The sequence below is a fragment of the Mytilus trossulus genome, chromosome 4 (assembly GCF_036588685.1).
Source record: "Mytilus trossulus isolate FHL-02 chromosome 4, PNRI_Mtr1.1.1.hap1, whole genome shotgun sequence".
Lineage (NCBI taxonomy): Eukaryota > Metazoa > Mollusca > Bivalvia > Mytilida > Mytilidae > Mytilus > Mytilus trossulus.
The window spans coordinates 78077506-78094428 of NC_086376.1; the positions used below are offsets into that span (position 1 = coordinate 78077506).

The 16923-nt window shown below is 31.6% G+C and overlaps 1 long non-coding RNA gene across 1 annotated transcript; it reads right to left on the minus strand.

The window, feature by feature from the left end:
* Positions 1-12562: 12562 nt before the first annotated feature.
* On the minus strand, positions 12563-14564 carry LOC134714211 (uncharacterized). The gene is made up of 3 exons (XR_010106512.1): positions 14538-14564; positions 14032-14153; positions 12563-13452 (listed from the first exon to the last, which is right to left on the minus strand). It is a non-coding gene; the product is annotated as an uncharacterized LOC134714211 (long non-coding RNA).
* Between the last annotated feature and the right edge of the window lie 2359 nt (positions 14565-16923).

A 16923-nucleotide genomic window follows, 5' to 3' on the forward strand; every position in this document is an offset into this window, starting at 1 on the left:
ATCCCTTTCCACTTTGCAGGTGAGAGTGCTGCATTGTAGCGGCATTATCCTACTCTTTTTCGAAATCTGTAATGGTGTCTTTTTAGTGCAAGAGATATGGCTCTCTCTTAAACAGGTCAGCCATATATCCTCCCCTTCTGGGGAACTATCATCGTTTCCTCAAGACCATACTGGCAAATGGTGTCAAAGGAGAGCCAAAAATTCAGTTCCTGAAATTATTTTCATCCCCGTATGAGAATCCAACCAGGAACCTTTGTGTTAGTAATCCGATGCACTAACCACTACACCACAACTCTCTTGTTACCGAGGTCTTGGTTAATTAACAGCTGATAATTTTTTTTGTAATATTTTCAATGCTTTATGCTAGGCCTTATAACTGCTTTAACAAAAAGTAAAAACACAAAAATACTGAACTCCAAGGAAAATTCAAAAGGGAAAGTCCAAAATCAAAAGGCAAAATCAAACGTCCAAACACATCAAACGAATGGATAACAACTGTCATATTCCTGACTTGGTACAGGCATTTTATAATGTAAAAAATAGTGGATTGAACCTGGTTTTATAGCTAGCTCAACCTCTCACTTGTATGACAGTCGCATCAAATTCCATTACATTGTCAACAAACTCACTAAAGTGTACTAACAATGAATTTGAGGTGATACTGTTTTGTTTAATCATTTCATTGTAGATTTTGTCTTGGTCAAGAGTCAGCTAAATCAAATCATTTACTTTTATGAGCAACTCGAAAGTAGCAATTCTGATTCTTGGTGTTGTTTCTGTTTCTCAGTCTTTAGTATTCTATGTCTTTTTTGTTTTGTTTTGTTATATTTGTTGCCATGCCATTGCTTCGAAAGTATATAATCAATGGGACATAAACCATGTGGAAAAGGCAATTGTAAGTGCTGCAAAATTGCTAACATTTATAGAATATCAATGAATATTTTAAACTTGTATTCGAAGTTTGTTAAATTTAAGCTTCAAAATTCTTTTTTTTTGTCATGCATCAAATATAACTTGATAGTTACACACGCCTGATGTAGCTAGTTTGTATAGCGAAATATTGCATATCATAATTCTATTACTAGTCTTGTAAAAGGCAGATTTCATATGATCATGACCTTATTTTCATGGTTCATTGATCAGTTTAAGTTTTCATGGGTTTGTTTATTTGTCAGATACTATGAGCAGTAGGTCAAATGTATTTGGTGTATTGAATGATTAATTGTTTGTAAGGTATAGGTGTCCATCTTGCAGGATATCTCTGACAATACTTGACCTAATTTGCATGATTCATGGGTCAATGCTCAGTTTATAATGGGTTTATCTGTTTATCAAATACCACCAGCAATATATCATCTTTGTGTTGTGTATGGGCTGATAGTACGGCGTGCATGACTATCAGACAGGGTTTATCTGACCTTGATTTAATTTTAATGTTTTTAATAGTCAATGTTAAGGTTTCATGGTCATATTTGCTTTTCAAATACATTTAAAAAAATAGGAACGAAAGATAGCAGAGGGGACAGTGAAACTTATAAATAGAAAATAAACTTACAACGTCATGGCTAAAAATGAAAAGGACAAACAGACAAACAATAGTACACATGACACAACATAGATAAATAAAAAAACCCAATACGAATCCCTCCAAAATATAGGGGTGATCTCAGGTGCACCAGAAGGGTAAGCAGATCCTGCTCCACATATGGCACCCGTCGTGTTGCTTCTAAAATAACAAATCCGGTAAAAAGTCTAACTAGGTAGGTCACATTTGCGAAAGGGAAGGGGATTGAAGTTACGACGTAAGGAACATATCCGATATCATTTGTGAAACGGTCATTCCATAACGGTCAACCAACTCGAGATGGCGTCCGTAAAATGTACGAAGAGATGATTTCAACTTCACCATTTGAAACTCTTGATTTAATTGCTTCCTTGTGAGCAACAACTTTCTTTCAAGCAAATCATGATAGAAAATTGAAGCACGGGAACATCGTATCAATTTGGAAATATAAACACTGTATGCAAGTGCTGCTGAAATGTTGCTACATAGAAATGGAAAGTTCAAAATTCGAAAGCTTTAGTCATTTGTTTTGTCGGAAAGTTTTGTTGACAATTGACCCTCATTATCAATTTTTAGATGTAAGTCAGATATGAGGCCGACTAATACTGTATCTGTTGTATCCTTTATCTCTAGTTCAATGGTATAGATGCGTTCGACATAGTCACTAAATTTTGATTTATTTAGTGAAAGAATATCATCTATATAGCGGAAAGTAGAGTTAAAGGACATTGCTAACTTCATCTTATCCTTCTTCCTAAGAAATTCCTGTATGAAGTCAGCCTCATAATAATATAGAAACAAGTCGACAAGAAGAGGGGCGCAATTTTTTTCCCATTGGAATGTCGACATTCTGTTGAAAAACGCGTTCCGAACGTAACAAATATGTTGACTTGTCAATCAAGAAATTAAGCATCTTCATAATGTCAGTTTCAGAGAATCTTTTTTTCGAATCAGAGTGATCCGTTACAAAGTAGGATTTATCCCTTCCTAAGATAACATACTTGTAGATGCGGTTGGCCATTATTTTTTTTATGAAACAAAGCAATACCAACTCTTTCAAATTGTCTTTTAGTTTGGAATGTTATAAAGCTACACGTCAACTATATTTTGTTGAATGATTGCATGGTGTTCATGCTGTCTGGTACAGTTCATCTTACATTCTTTTCATAGATGATTGGTCAGCGTTTAATTTTAGTAAAAAGGCTGTTTGTGGGATATTAAAAGTAATAGTTTAACTATGTTTAGTGTACGGTATGATTATAAGTAGTGAAACTGTCTGGGAGTGCTCATCCAACCTTCACATAATTCATATTAATCATTGATAATGTTAAGAATAAGTGAAACTAGTAGTAAAACCTTCTTATCGCTATTTTGTGAATTTTTTCTTTGATATTTTTTGTGACTATTTTTCATATTATGCTACTCGCTTGAGATGGAAAATTATCGCCAGAAAATAAGGAGGCACGTGGTGTTGCTAATGAAATTGACATGAACTTGACAACGTCGTCATAGGTGAAACAGCGATAAACAGATTATCATTGGTCATCTCAACTCGATTGCTTTTCACGCTTTCACCGTGCCGGCTAAAGCGAGAAAATCAATCTCATTGAACTTATCAACGATAATCTATAAAAACACATACTTTCAACATTTTGTCATTATAAGTAAAGAAGGTCAGAAATGTCATTGTGTGCAGTCTTTTTCAGATGTATAACCTGCTATTTTTTTCTGATCAATCATACACTGAATATCATTCGAAAGGAAACTTTGACTTGACAATATTGTAGAGTTCTGATGATAATGACCTTTTTTCAAATAATTTTATCATAATAACACTGTAATTGTGAAATTCTGAGATAATATGATTAAAGTATTGATGTCATCATGTCTTATTGCTACAGTTTTGATTTGAAAATCTTTTTTTTAAAACTATTTAAGCACACCAGAGAATGACACGTTGTCAACTATCATCTTTTTGACTTTTTGTTATAATACATAAGGCTTTCATATTTCAAGATTCTTTGACATGACATTATATCTCTTTGACCATACTAAAAAACATTTATGATTTGACACTTTTTGCAGAAAGTATGTGACTTTTTACTCCAAAAAAATAAATGATTATATTATCATGTGTGAAAAATAACTGTTCGTTGTTTTGTCTGTTTTGCATATTGTGTTTTGGGCAGTCAAAATACATACCAATCTTTCTTTTAATGTACTGACCAATTGATGAACTGTTTGATATATTCACAACCTAAACATGCATGCTAACAAATTTATTTGTGACTGAATGATAAGTAGCTAACAATCAATTAATCATTCTACGTCCCTGCTGACTATATATACAAATAACATGCGTTTCTTACAAATGTTGTTATATGTTTTTTTTGGAATTGGTTTATTTAAATAGACACCACCAAACCACATCAACTACATGTACACTCAAATGATAATGTAAACGGAATGAATCAGTGCCAATACCTAATGGGGGACGTGAAGTGGCCAATTCTTCATCCCTATTTGATCATCGGGCTACCTGATATCGGTTTTTGGCTGAGCAGAGGCAGAAATCAAATAATGTATTTACAAATTTACAGTATTTGAATAAAACATTGTCAAATAATATGAACGAAAATAGTGTTTCAAAAGTTTAAAAAGTAATGTTATTAAAAATAGTTTTAGTTTGCAATTCAGAAATTCTAGTTGACTGGCAGTATTCACAAGTTAAGTTAAAAAAAAAGTAAAGGTAATTGTATTTCTATACTTCTCGTTGTGTTTTAAAATTTAGAAAATGTTATTAAAATAATGCCAATGTTGTTAAATCATTCAGAGTGGAATTAATGGATTCATGTGAGCTGTGTATTAGAAAATAATAGCAGTGAACACTGCCGGCTCACATATACACACAGAGAGTTTGCTTCTATACACTGTATCAACTGCTGATGAATTCAAGGATCAACTTCCCCGACACTTAAACAATGATATGGTATTGGTGAAATATGTAACAAATGAATATTCATCTAATGCATAAAGTGACTTGAAATTTCATTACTTTTATGGTTACATTATTAAAATTTCTTAGTAAAAGATGAAAATAAAATATTTTATTTCGCAATAAACAATAGTGATAATGTTAAAACAATAATACTACAGAAATACAAAGTCTCTGTATGTATCAATTTTTTTTTTGAAAAAAAATAATGAGTCTTCGTATCATGATATAATTATGAACAGTCAGAGTGCTACCATAATGATGACTCATATACATATTTTTTTCTTCTGTGAACAAAGCCACTTTGTTTCTGCAATGAAATGAATAGTACACATGTTGGTCATTTCAGTTGAATATTTATTCCTATTCTATTTTGAATGATGCCGAAGATCAGAATTGGCAATTTTCTTAGCAGAAAATTAACTGACTTATAATTATTTATGAAATAATCAATTCAGTACAAGAAATAGACATCTTTTGGGAGGAATGGGAAGTTGGTCTACATCTTCAGAATTTAGGGTGCTCAAAATGTCTAAACTTCATACTGTATATGGCATTTTTTAATAATTTTTTTATTCGTAGACAAAATATGTGTCTGACATACAAAATTTCATCAAGCTATCTATCTCAGATGAGTTTATTAAGTATGAAAAGAGAGATAACTCTAACAGGTATAACAGTTGTTTGACCGTACAGCCGTGAGGTAGTTTGTTGAAGGACAGATTAGTCTGCAATGTTATCAGATGTTAAGGTAATAGTTTAAATGTTTAAAGAAAAAAATGCAAATACATTGTTTGTGAAATTCTGTTTCATACGAGTAACAAAATACTGAAACATCTTTTATATTACTATAATTGCTGAATAAAAGTTGCTTGTTGTATCATTGGCTTTCATTCAACATCTTCTTATTTTCATATTGAAATTTCATTTTCAAAAATAATTTTGTTTAAAGTTATATTTTGTATGATAAAATGATATATTGACTGGCTGATATTCAAAAAATGAAAAACAGTAATGCAACTACTCAGAATGATATTCTTGAAATATATACAACAAAACATATCAAGTTCTTTGGCTTTGAAGAAATCAAAATAGTATGCTATACATTGTAAATTACTGTACATTATGCATATAAAAAACAACTGACACATACTGCTAACATACATATTTGAGTAATACAATTATGTAAAGAAAAACATCATTTGAGTAAAACATATAATTTACGGAAAAAAATTCAATGACTTAGTTTGAGTCAAAGTTATCACAAAATGTTAATTTAAAGGTGCACTAGCTATGAGATATATAAACTAGAGGCTCTCAAGAGCCTGTGTCGCTCACCTTGGGTCTATGTTCATATCAAACAATGAACGCAGATAAATTCATGACAAAATTGTGTTTTGGTGATGGTGATGTGTTTGTAGATCTTACTTTATTGAACAGTTTTGTTGCTACAATTATCTGTATCTATGATGAACTTGGCGCAGTAATTACAGTGGATATATTTTCTAAAAATTTACAAAAAATTACAAAAATGTATGACTATTGGTCTATGTGAATATTAAACAACAAAGGGCACAGATGGTAACATGACAAAATTGTGTTTTGATGATGGTGATGTGTTTGTATTAAACATCATTGCTGCCTACAATTATCTCTATCTATAATGAACTTGGCCCAGTAGTTTCAGTGGGAAATGTTAGTAAAAATTTACAGTTTATGAAAATGGTTAAAAATTGACTATAAAGGGCAATTACTCCTAAAGGGGTCAAATGACCATTTCGGTCATGTTAACTTATTTGTAAATCTTACTTTACTGAACATTATTGCTGTTTACAGTTTATCTCTATCTATAATAATATTCAAGATAATAACACAAAACAGCAAAATTTCCTTAAAATTACCAATTCAGCGGCAGCAACCCAACAACGGGTTGTCCGATTCATTTGCAAATTTCAGGGCAGATAGATCTACACCTGATAAACAATTTATCCACTGTCAGATTTGCTCTATATGCTTCGGTTTTTGAGTTATAAGCCAAAAACTGCATTGTAACCCTATGTTCTATTTTTAGCCGTGGCGGCCATCTTGGTTGGTTGGTCAGGTCATCGGACACATTTTTTAAACAAGATACCCCAATGATGATTTTGGTTAAGTTTTGTTAAATTTGACCTAGTAGTTTCAGAGGAGAAGATTTTTGTAAAAGATTACTAAGATTTACGAAAAATTGTTAAAAATTGACTATAAAGGGCAATAACTCCTAAAAGGGTCAACTGACCATTTCGTTCATTTGACTTATTTGTAAATCGTACTTTGCTGAACATTATTGCTGTTTACAGTTTATCTCTATCAATAATATTATTCAAGATAATTACTCAAAACAGCAAAATTTCCTTAAAATTACCAATTCAGGGGCAGCAACCCAACAACGGGTTGTAACGGGTTGTTACGGGTTGTCAGATTCATTTGAAAATTTCAGGGCAGATAGATCTACACCTGATAAACACTTTATTTCCGTCAGATTTGCTCTAAATGCTTCGGTTTTTGAGTTATAAGCCAAAAACTGCATTGTACCCCTATGTTCTATTTTTAGCCGTGGCGGCCATCTTGGTTGGTTGGCCAGGTAACCGGACACATTTCTAAACTAGATACCCCAATGATGATTTTGGCCATGTTTGGTTTAATTTGACCAAGTAGTTTCAGAGGAGAAAATTTTTGTAAAAGATTACTAAGATTTACGAATAATGGTTAAAAATTGACTATAAAGGGCAATAACTCCTAAAGGGGTCAACTGACTATTTCGGACATGATGACTTATTTGTAAATCTTACTTTGTTGAACATTATTGCTGTTTACAGTTTATCTCTATCTATAATAATATTCAAGATAATAACCCAAAACAGCAAAATTTCCTTAAAATTACCAATTCAGGGGCAGCAACCCAAAAACGGTTTGTCCGATTCATCTGAAAATTTTTATTAGTTAATTTTACTGAATATTATCCCTGGGTATTCAGTTGTAATCTAACAGGGAAACTTGATGAAATGCTATACACCAAGTTTAATTGTTAAACAGCAATATGAAGAATCAATTAGAGTGTTAAAAAAAAATATGAAAATTTCAGGGCAGATAGATCTTTCCCTGATAAACAATTTTACCAAAATGTCAGATTTGCTCTAAAAGCTTTGGTTTTTGAGTTATAAGCCAAAAACTGCATTTTACCCATATGTTCTATTTTTAGCCATGGCGGCCATCTTGGTTGGTTGGCCCGTTCACCGGACACATTTTTAAACTAGATACCCCAATGATGATTGTGGCCAAGTTTGGTTCAATTTGGCCCAGTAGTTTCAGAGGAGAAGATTTTTGTAAAAGTTAACGACGACGGACGCCAAGTGATGGGAAAAGCTCACTTGGCCCTTTGGGCCAGGTGAGCTAAAAATCTAACTTTTACAAAAATCTTCTCCTCATTGGGGTATCTAGTTTAAAAATGTGTCCGGTATAATAATGACAAAATGTTGAAAGTATGTGTTTTTATAGATTATCGTTGATAAGTTCAATGAGATTGATTTTCTCGCTTTAGCCGGCACGGTGAAAGCGTGAAAAGCAATCGAGTTGAGATGACCAATGATAATCTGTTTATCGCTGTTTCACCTATGACGACGTTGTCAAGTTCATGTCAATTTCATTAGAAACACCACGTGCCTCCTTATTTTCTGGCGATAATTTTCCATCTCAAGCGAGTAGCATAATATGAAAAATAATCACAAAAAATATCAAAGAAAAAATTCACAAAATAGCGATAAGAAGGTTTTACTACTAGTTTCACTTATTCTTAACATTATCAATGATTGATATGAATTATGTCAAGGTTGGATGAACACTCCCAGACAGTTTCACTACTTATAATCATACCGTACACCAAACATAGTTAAACTATTACTTTTAATATCCCACAAACAGCCTTTTTACTAAAATTAAACGCTGACCAATCATCTATGAAAAGAATGTAAGATGAACTTTACCAGACAGCATGAACACCATGCAATCATTCAACAAAATATAGTTGACGCATAACTTAACATTCCAAACTAAAAGACAAATTGAAAGAGTTGGTATTGCTTTGTTTCATAAAAAAATAATGGCCAACCCATCTACAAGTATGTTATCTTTGGAAGGGATAAATCCTTCTTTGTAACGGATCAATCTGATTAAAAAAAAAAGATTCTCTGAAACTGACATTATGAAGATGCTTAATTTCTTGATTGACAAGTCAACATATTTGTAACGTTCGGAACGCGTTTTTCAACAGAATGTCGACATTCCAATGGGAAAAAATTGTGCCCCTCTTCTTGTCGACTTGTTTCTATATTATTATGAGGCTGACTTCATACAGGAATTTCTTAGGAAGAAAGATAAGATGAAGTTAGCAATGTCCTTTAACTCAACTTTCCGCTATATAGATGATATTCTTTCACTAACTAAATCAAAATTTAGTGACTATGTCGAACGCATCTATACCATTGAACTAGAGATAAAGGATACAACAGATACAGTATTAGTCGGCCTCATATCTGACTTACATCTAAAAATTGATAATGAGGGTCAATTGTCAACAAAACTTTCCGACAAAAAAGATGACTAAAGCTTTCGAATTTTGAACTTCCCATTTCTATGTAGCAACATTTCAGCAGCACTTGCATACAGTGTTTATATTTCCAAATTGATACGATGTTCCCGTGCTTCAATTTTCTATCATGATTTGCTTGAAAGAAAGTTGTTGCTCACAAAGAAGCTATTAAATCAAGAGTTTCAAATGGTGAAGTTGAAATCATCTCTTCGTACACAAAAATGTACATTTTACGGACGCCATCTCGAGTTGGTTGACCGTTATGGAATGACCGTTTCACAAATGATATCGGATATGTTCCTTACGTCGTAACTTCAATCCCCTTCCCTTTCGCAAATGTGACCTACCTAATTAGACTTTTTACCGGATTTGTTATTTCAGAAGCAACACGACGGGTGCCACATGTGGAGCAGGATCTGCTTACCCTTCAGGAGCACCTGAGATCACCCCTATATTTTGGAGGGATTCGTATTGGTTTTTTTTATTTATCTATGTTGTGTCATGTGTACTATTGTTTGTCTGTTTGTCCTTTTCATTTTTAGCCATGACGTTGTAAGTTTATTTTCTATTTATAAGTTTGACTGTCCCCTCTGCTATCTTTCGTTCCTATTTTTTTAATGTATTTGAAAAGCAAATATGACCATGAAACCTTAACATTGACTATTAAAAACATAAAAATTAAATCAAGGTCAGATAAACCCTGTCTGATAGTCATGCACGCCGTACTATCAGCCCATACACAACCCAAAGATGATATATTGCTGGTGGTATTTGATAAACAGATAAACCCATTATAAACTGAGCATTGACCCATGAATCATGCAAATTAGGTCAAGTATTGTCAGAGATATCCTGCAAGATGGACATCTATACCTTACAATCAATTAATCATTCAATACACCAAATACATTTAACCTACTGCTCATATTATCTGACAAATAAACAAACCCATGAAAACTTAAACTGATCAATGAACCATGAAAATAAGGTCATGGTCATATGAAATCTGCCTTTTACAAGACTAGTAATAGAATTATGATATGCAATATTTCGCTATACAAATTAGCTTCATCAGGCGTGTGTTACTATCAAGTTATATTTGATGCATGACAAAAAAAAGAATTTTGAAGCTTAAATTTAACAAACTTCGAATACAAGTTTAAAATATTCATTGATATTCTATAAATGTTAGCAATTTTGCAGCACTTACAATTGCCTTTTCCACATGGTTTATGTCCCATTGATTATATACTTTCGAAGCAATGGCATGGCAACAAATTTCAAAACGACGTACAGACAAAACAAAACAAAAAAGACATAGAATACTAAAGACTGAGAAACAGAAACAACACCAAGAATCAGTGGTTATCACAAGTGATCCTACTGCATAAATTGCTACTTTCGAGTTGCTCATAAAAGTACAAATCCGGTGCGATAAATTCAATTCGGAAGGTAACATTCGCGGAAAAGGGGACATGATTGTAATTGGTAATGTTTTAACAAATACTGTAGCTCAATAATACGGGTAAATTTTGAACTATTGATTTAATCCGAAATCTTAATTTGTCACAGAAAATCCGATCCAGCTGTGACTCAAACTAGTCCATATGTATCAGGTGATGATGGTGTGTTGTTGATTTGTGGGAAAATTTATTTCTTTTGACTTTAAATTTAAGCAATGAATCGAAATAAACATTCCAATCGAAATTAACATACCATTTGCTACTACTGATGACCCGACAGATATGGTTACTGAACAAGAAAGAATCAAGACACCTGATATTTACTGCATGTTAACAAGGTAGCACTGCCTGGTTAATATGGTCTGATGGTAAATAACATGTACATACAGCTTAGCATACCAAAGTCTGTTCACTTAAATTTCACATGTTTGTTGAATCAGCAGATAATCCTAATAAAAAAGTGTTTGATTCAATGCTGGAGGACTCATATGCAGTACACCATGCATTTATGAATAAAAAAAAACCATAATGTATAGCTAGCTAAAGAAAAAAATATGAATTATCGATGCATTGCTTGTTATCTAATTCCAGATAGTCTAGAAATAAAATAATTCAGCAAGTCATAAATATATATTAAGCTTGTTCCAATTATACTTATAATATGGAGAGGGTTTGCATAATTTGAACCCTAAGTATAAAGAGGTTAGAGTGACATGGCCTTTTTTTGCAACATTTTTTTATTTGAGAGTCAATGATGACATGGATGAGTCTTTTATCGGTGAAACGGGCGTCTGGCGTAAATATGAAATTTCTATCCTGGTTTATATGATGCATTTATGTCACTGTATATTCAAGGACACATTATTCTGACTAAGTCTGCCCAATCAATGCTGAGTAACCATAAGAAAAGAAGAAAGCAAACATATCAACTCTAAAATCTTTGATTTGATTTAGCTGACTCTTGACCAAGACAAAATCTACAATGAAATGATTAAACAAAACAGTATCATCTCAAATTCATTGTTAGTACACTTTAGTGAGTTTGTTGACAATGTAATGGAATTCGATGCGACTGTCATACAAGTGAGATGTTTAGCTAGCTATAAAACCAGGTTCAATCCACTATTTTTTACATTATAAAATGCCTGTACCAATTCAGGAATATGACAGTTGTTATCCATTTGTTTGATGTGTTTGGACTTTTGATTTTGCCTTTTGATTTTGGACTTTCCCTTTAGAATTTTCCTTGGAGTTCAGTATTTTTGTGTTTTTACTTTTTGTTAAAGCAGTTATAAGGCCTAGCATAAAGCATTGAAAATATTCCCAAAAAATTATCAGCTGTTAATTAACCAAGACCTTGGTAACAAGAGAGTTGTGGTGTAGTGGTTAGTGCATTGGATTACTAACACAAAGGTTCCTGGTTTGATTCTCATACAGGGATGAAAATAATTTCTGGAACTGAAGTTTTGGCTCTCCTTTGACACCATTTGCCAGTATGGTCTTGAGGAAACGATGATAGTTCCCCAGAAGGGGGGATATATGGCTGACCCGTTTAAGAGAGAGCCATATCTCTTGCACTAAAAAGACACCATTACAGATTTCGAAAAAGAGTAGGATAATGCCGCTACAATGCAGCACTCTCACCTGCAAAGTGGAAAGGGATTAATATAAGTTGCAAAACTTGTTTCCCAATCCACTATAAATAAATATCTTTAAAACTAACAAGTTCTGATATCTGTTTATCGTCTTAAACGTGCTAAGAAGAACACTGGCAAGCAGCAGAATCTGAGGTAACATAAATATTTTATTATAAATATATTTATTAGAGAATACATTTATATAATATATATAATTCTACTCAAACATCAAAACAATATATATATTTTGATATATAAATGATGTAAATAACATGATAATGGGCAAACCCCAAACATTTAACAATCTTAAAATTTCCAATAAAAATAATTTAATAAGACAAATACTTCAAAGCGGGTTACTAATACTTATTACATAAGTTTTCAACTTTTACTAGTACTTGAGTATTACACAATGTATGGTTTGCTACATAGATAAAGGGCCAAGATGGTCTTAACATTCTATTTCAACACTTTTTTACATTCTAATAGATTTTTTTATAACTTGAAACATCTCTCAATAATATGATTTCCCGTGTCTCAAAATCTGTGTAAGCTTTAACATATATAAGCCTCTCTTGAAAAGCATTTGTTTAAAATGAAAGTTAACTATAAATATAGCATTACTTATCTAACATCATGAGCATCAGGTCAATTTCAAGTTTTGTCTGGACCTTTTTTATGTTTACTTAATTTTTCAGATTCCTTCAGAACATCTAAAAAGAAGCTGGGCAGCTGTCCTGTGCCTGATTGAATCACTGTTGTTAATGTGTACTGAATATTATATATAAACGTATCATGAGAACTCAAATGCTTAATAATTACATGTATATACAATAATATAATAATTCCAACACATGTTTAAAGAAATATGTTTTTTTTCTCGAAATAAGGTTAATATGAAAAATGTAACCATTGGGTATTGCATCTGCAAAGTATATATGCAGTAAAGAAACAAAAAGTCAGTATGACAAATAAATTAAAAATAATTAATAGTTGTTGACATATTGCACATTTCCCAGAAGGCATCTTCATTACAATACTGTCTTCAGAACAGTTAAAAGGGTTATTGGATTTTAAAACAACCCAAAGAATTTCTTTTCTGTATTGATGAATACTTCTCCACAACTTAGCTTTAAGATGTTCCCAACTCCAGGTTTCTTCTGAAGCTCCTGTAAAAAGAAAGTGCACATTCATACATGTATGTATATTATTTACAATGTGTTGGTGTTGTTTATTTTGTACCCTAAACTTGTACAAGTATCATTTTAAATTTAATTCAAAAGACAGGTTGATATATAAAAAAAAGCCCAAATAAACATGGCATCAATAATTTTGTGTGTTCAAAGCCAGAAGTTAGATGTTTGATTACTTCTTTCTTTTCATTTGTACTTTATTTTGTGTTGCCTACTTACTTTACGATTAAATCTAGTTTTTTGCCTGAAACTTTTAGTTTTAGTTTTAACACTTGGTTTTATTAAGACATTAATGGCTTACTTTATGTAGGTTAAATTGATTTGCAGTTGAACACTCAAGACAGTTATCCTTAAATCTGATAACAATAGATTTATTTGCTGCATTTTCTAATCAACCAGGTGCAATTTAAATTTTTCACAAAAATAAACTAGTACGGGTATATCCAAAGTGCTTTTTAATGCCAATGAAAATGTGACACAGCAACAAATTGTCTAGAAAATTCCTATGAAATATGACATAATTGTAAAGGTAAACACAATATTAACTAAACCTACCTTGAGGTTTTTCACCATATCTGCATACTTCTTCATCTTATCCTCTTCTTTGTATTCTCCTTTCAAATCAAAACAGGAGATATCTAGGGAGATCTGTATCTTCTGTAAGTGTTTAGAAGATTCTGAAATATAAAATACATCTCTAAACTACCTATGATTTTATAAGATATTTTTTCATTGCATTGGTATTTAATTCTAAAAGAAATATGTTATATCAGTCCATGCATGTATTAGATTTAACCACGAGTGTGCCATGATTTATAAACATTTAGTTCCCATTGAAATGAAGCATAGCAAATCAATTGGTAAATGTTCTGAATATATACTTACCTATTGGTCAGAAAAATAAAAATCTTGGAATGTTTTATGCTCTTTTATTTTTATAAATAAATATTCAAAATCTATACAGAGAAACTGGAATTTGTAGCTGTGCAAAATGATCAGTTTCACCATCTGAATCATCAATCAAATACATATTTATGGAATACAAACAATGAGAAACTTACTATACAATTGTAGGATTGCCTTTGCTTGAAATTTGAAAGTTGAAATAGATTTGCTGTAGATTATGTAATCCTAGTCTAGAAACAGCAACCATTGTATCCTCTGTAACTGTTATACCATAGTGTATCTCTAACTTACTCAACCTTTGACAACTCTTAGCTGAAATGTAAGATGTCAAATTTGTTGAAAGGAATACAATGCATTTACTCATAGCTATATATAATCCATCGGAAGCACAGGAGTCAGGTATTTAGTAATTTTCCCCATCATTTGCATAAGAAATACTGTTAAAAATATATTTAAATATCAAAAACAACTGTTATATATTTTAAATTAACTGGAGATACTTTAGATATTTCAATTATGAACTATGATATATCACCATTAAACACATTTTGTAAATAAATATCTATTAACTCACTATTTTCATATCCTAATGAATAATGTAACTTTATATATACATACCTATCAACACAAGTCCATTCATATCAATTTCTGTTCCACAAATACACAGAGTCTGTAAATCTTGACAGAACTGTGAAATCACTTGTAAACATTTGTTGTTAAATTTCACACCTACTGCTGAACTGAAATACAAATTATTTAATTAGAACTAGTTAACATCAAATGATTAACCTTATTCAAACATACACTTGGTTGCTTCTCTTAGATGTTGTACTCTCAATTTTATTTAGTTTGACCAACATATTGTTCTGTCATTGGTCTAAGTAAGTTTATTTTTGTCAGAGAAATATTTCTTTGTAGGGATTTTTTTTTTATAAATATCAATATTTAATGAAAAATAACAATTACTGTGGATTCATTTATTTTCGTGGATTGCTGAAAACTTGCATATTCGTGGATATTTGATTTCGTGGTTTTCCCATTCTCTGTATACAATACCTATGGAAAATATGATATTCTTTGGACATTTGAATTCGTGGTTCTCCTGTACCCATGAAATCCACGAAAATTGATATCCATCAAATATTAATGAATCCACAGTATTATAAATTATTTAAAAGAAGAGGTAAGTTAATAAATATTGAGTTAAAATCTAAAAATAAATACTGTTTTAATTCAGAAATTATTGCATGCATTTATTATACATTGTTTGTCACTTTAGACTAAAATGTTATTTTAATTTTAGCTACATTGAGAAAATTCCTGCTTAATTCATATAAAAAAATCAAAATGCCAGTTTAAATTAAATTGTGATTATAACTCTGCCCTATTCTTTGCAATAATAAAAACATCCCAATAATTTCTGAAATTACAGTAATTTAATCCTGTCTCTTGTTCCAAGACAGGATCTATACCATATCTGGTGTCATATACTTTACATTATTTGTAGAATTGAATTAGGGTTGGATTTCAGATCACAATATTTGTAGCTGCCTCATTGTTTACCTTACATCTCCTTTTACTAAAACACACAAAGTATGATGTTTTCCATTTCCTTTTTCCAATGTTTTGTTTTCTTGGCAAGATTTGAAAATCAAGACATGACAATTACTATATAGACTAAACTTAATAAACTTGTGACTTACCTAGGATCAGTAAGAGTTATATTTAGATATGAGATGTCCCGACAACCAGCTCCTAATGCCCAGATAACATCTGCTCCCGGTAAATCTGTATTACAGATATAGGTAACTTTCCTGACAACACGGCTGTAACAACTGACCAACCACAAACCTCTGCAGTCAAATATAAGATTGATTGATTAAAATTTATAAAACCAGTTCTCAGCACAATAGTCTATATATTTAGACTAAAACAACAACTATAAATAATTTATAACAGTAACAAAATCAATATTATCTGTGAGTGGAATGTTATAATTTTCTTAAGAAAACAAACAGAACACAAACAGAAGTAAATGGTAATGTACAAAAATTGACATTTTTGGTATTTTACTTGGCTACACTTTATTTCATCAATGATGTTTTACCCACAATTTCCAATATATCTGTGACATAGGTATTTATACAATGTCTTAGATTAAAGTTGAATGTCTTAACAAGGCTTTAGCATTGGTTTTTACTCTGGCTCAGTAGTCAAAATTTCAACTTATAAAACTATAACATGCATAAATATCAGTTGTCATCTGCTGTATGATTGATAAATCAAAAATTCTCATTACATTCAACATGTTCAAATAGTGATCTAATTATTTTCTGGATTATGAATGACCATGAATTAAACATTAATATAGATTCCACCACTGCATGGAGTGTTATACCATATTTTTCCACTGTTTAAATATCGTATTGCACAAGATTTGGTGGTGGAATCTTTTTTAGATGAAATGCAGACACGTATTCCTTCCATTCTTGACATGCAAAAAGGTGTATTCAAAAAGATGGCGTCATCACTCATCAGTCA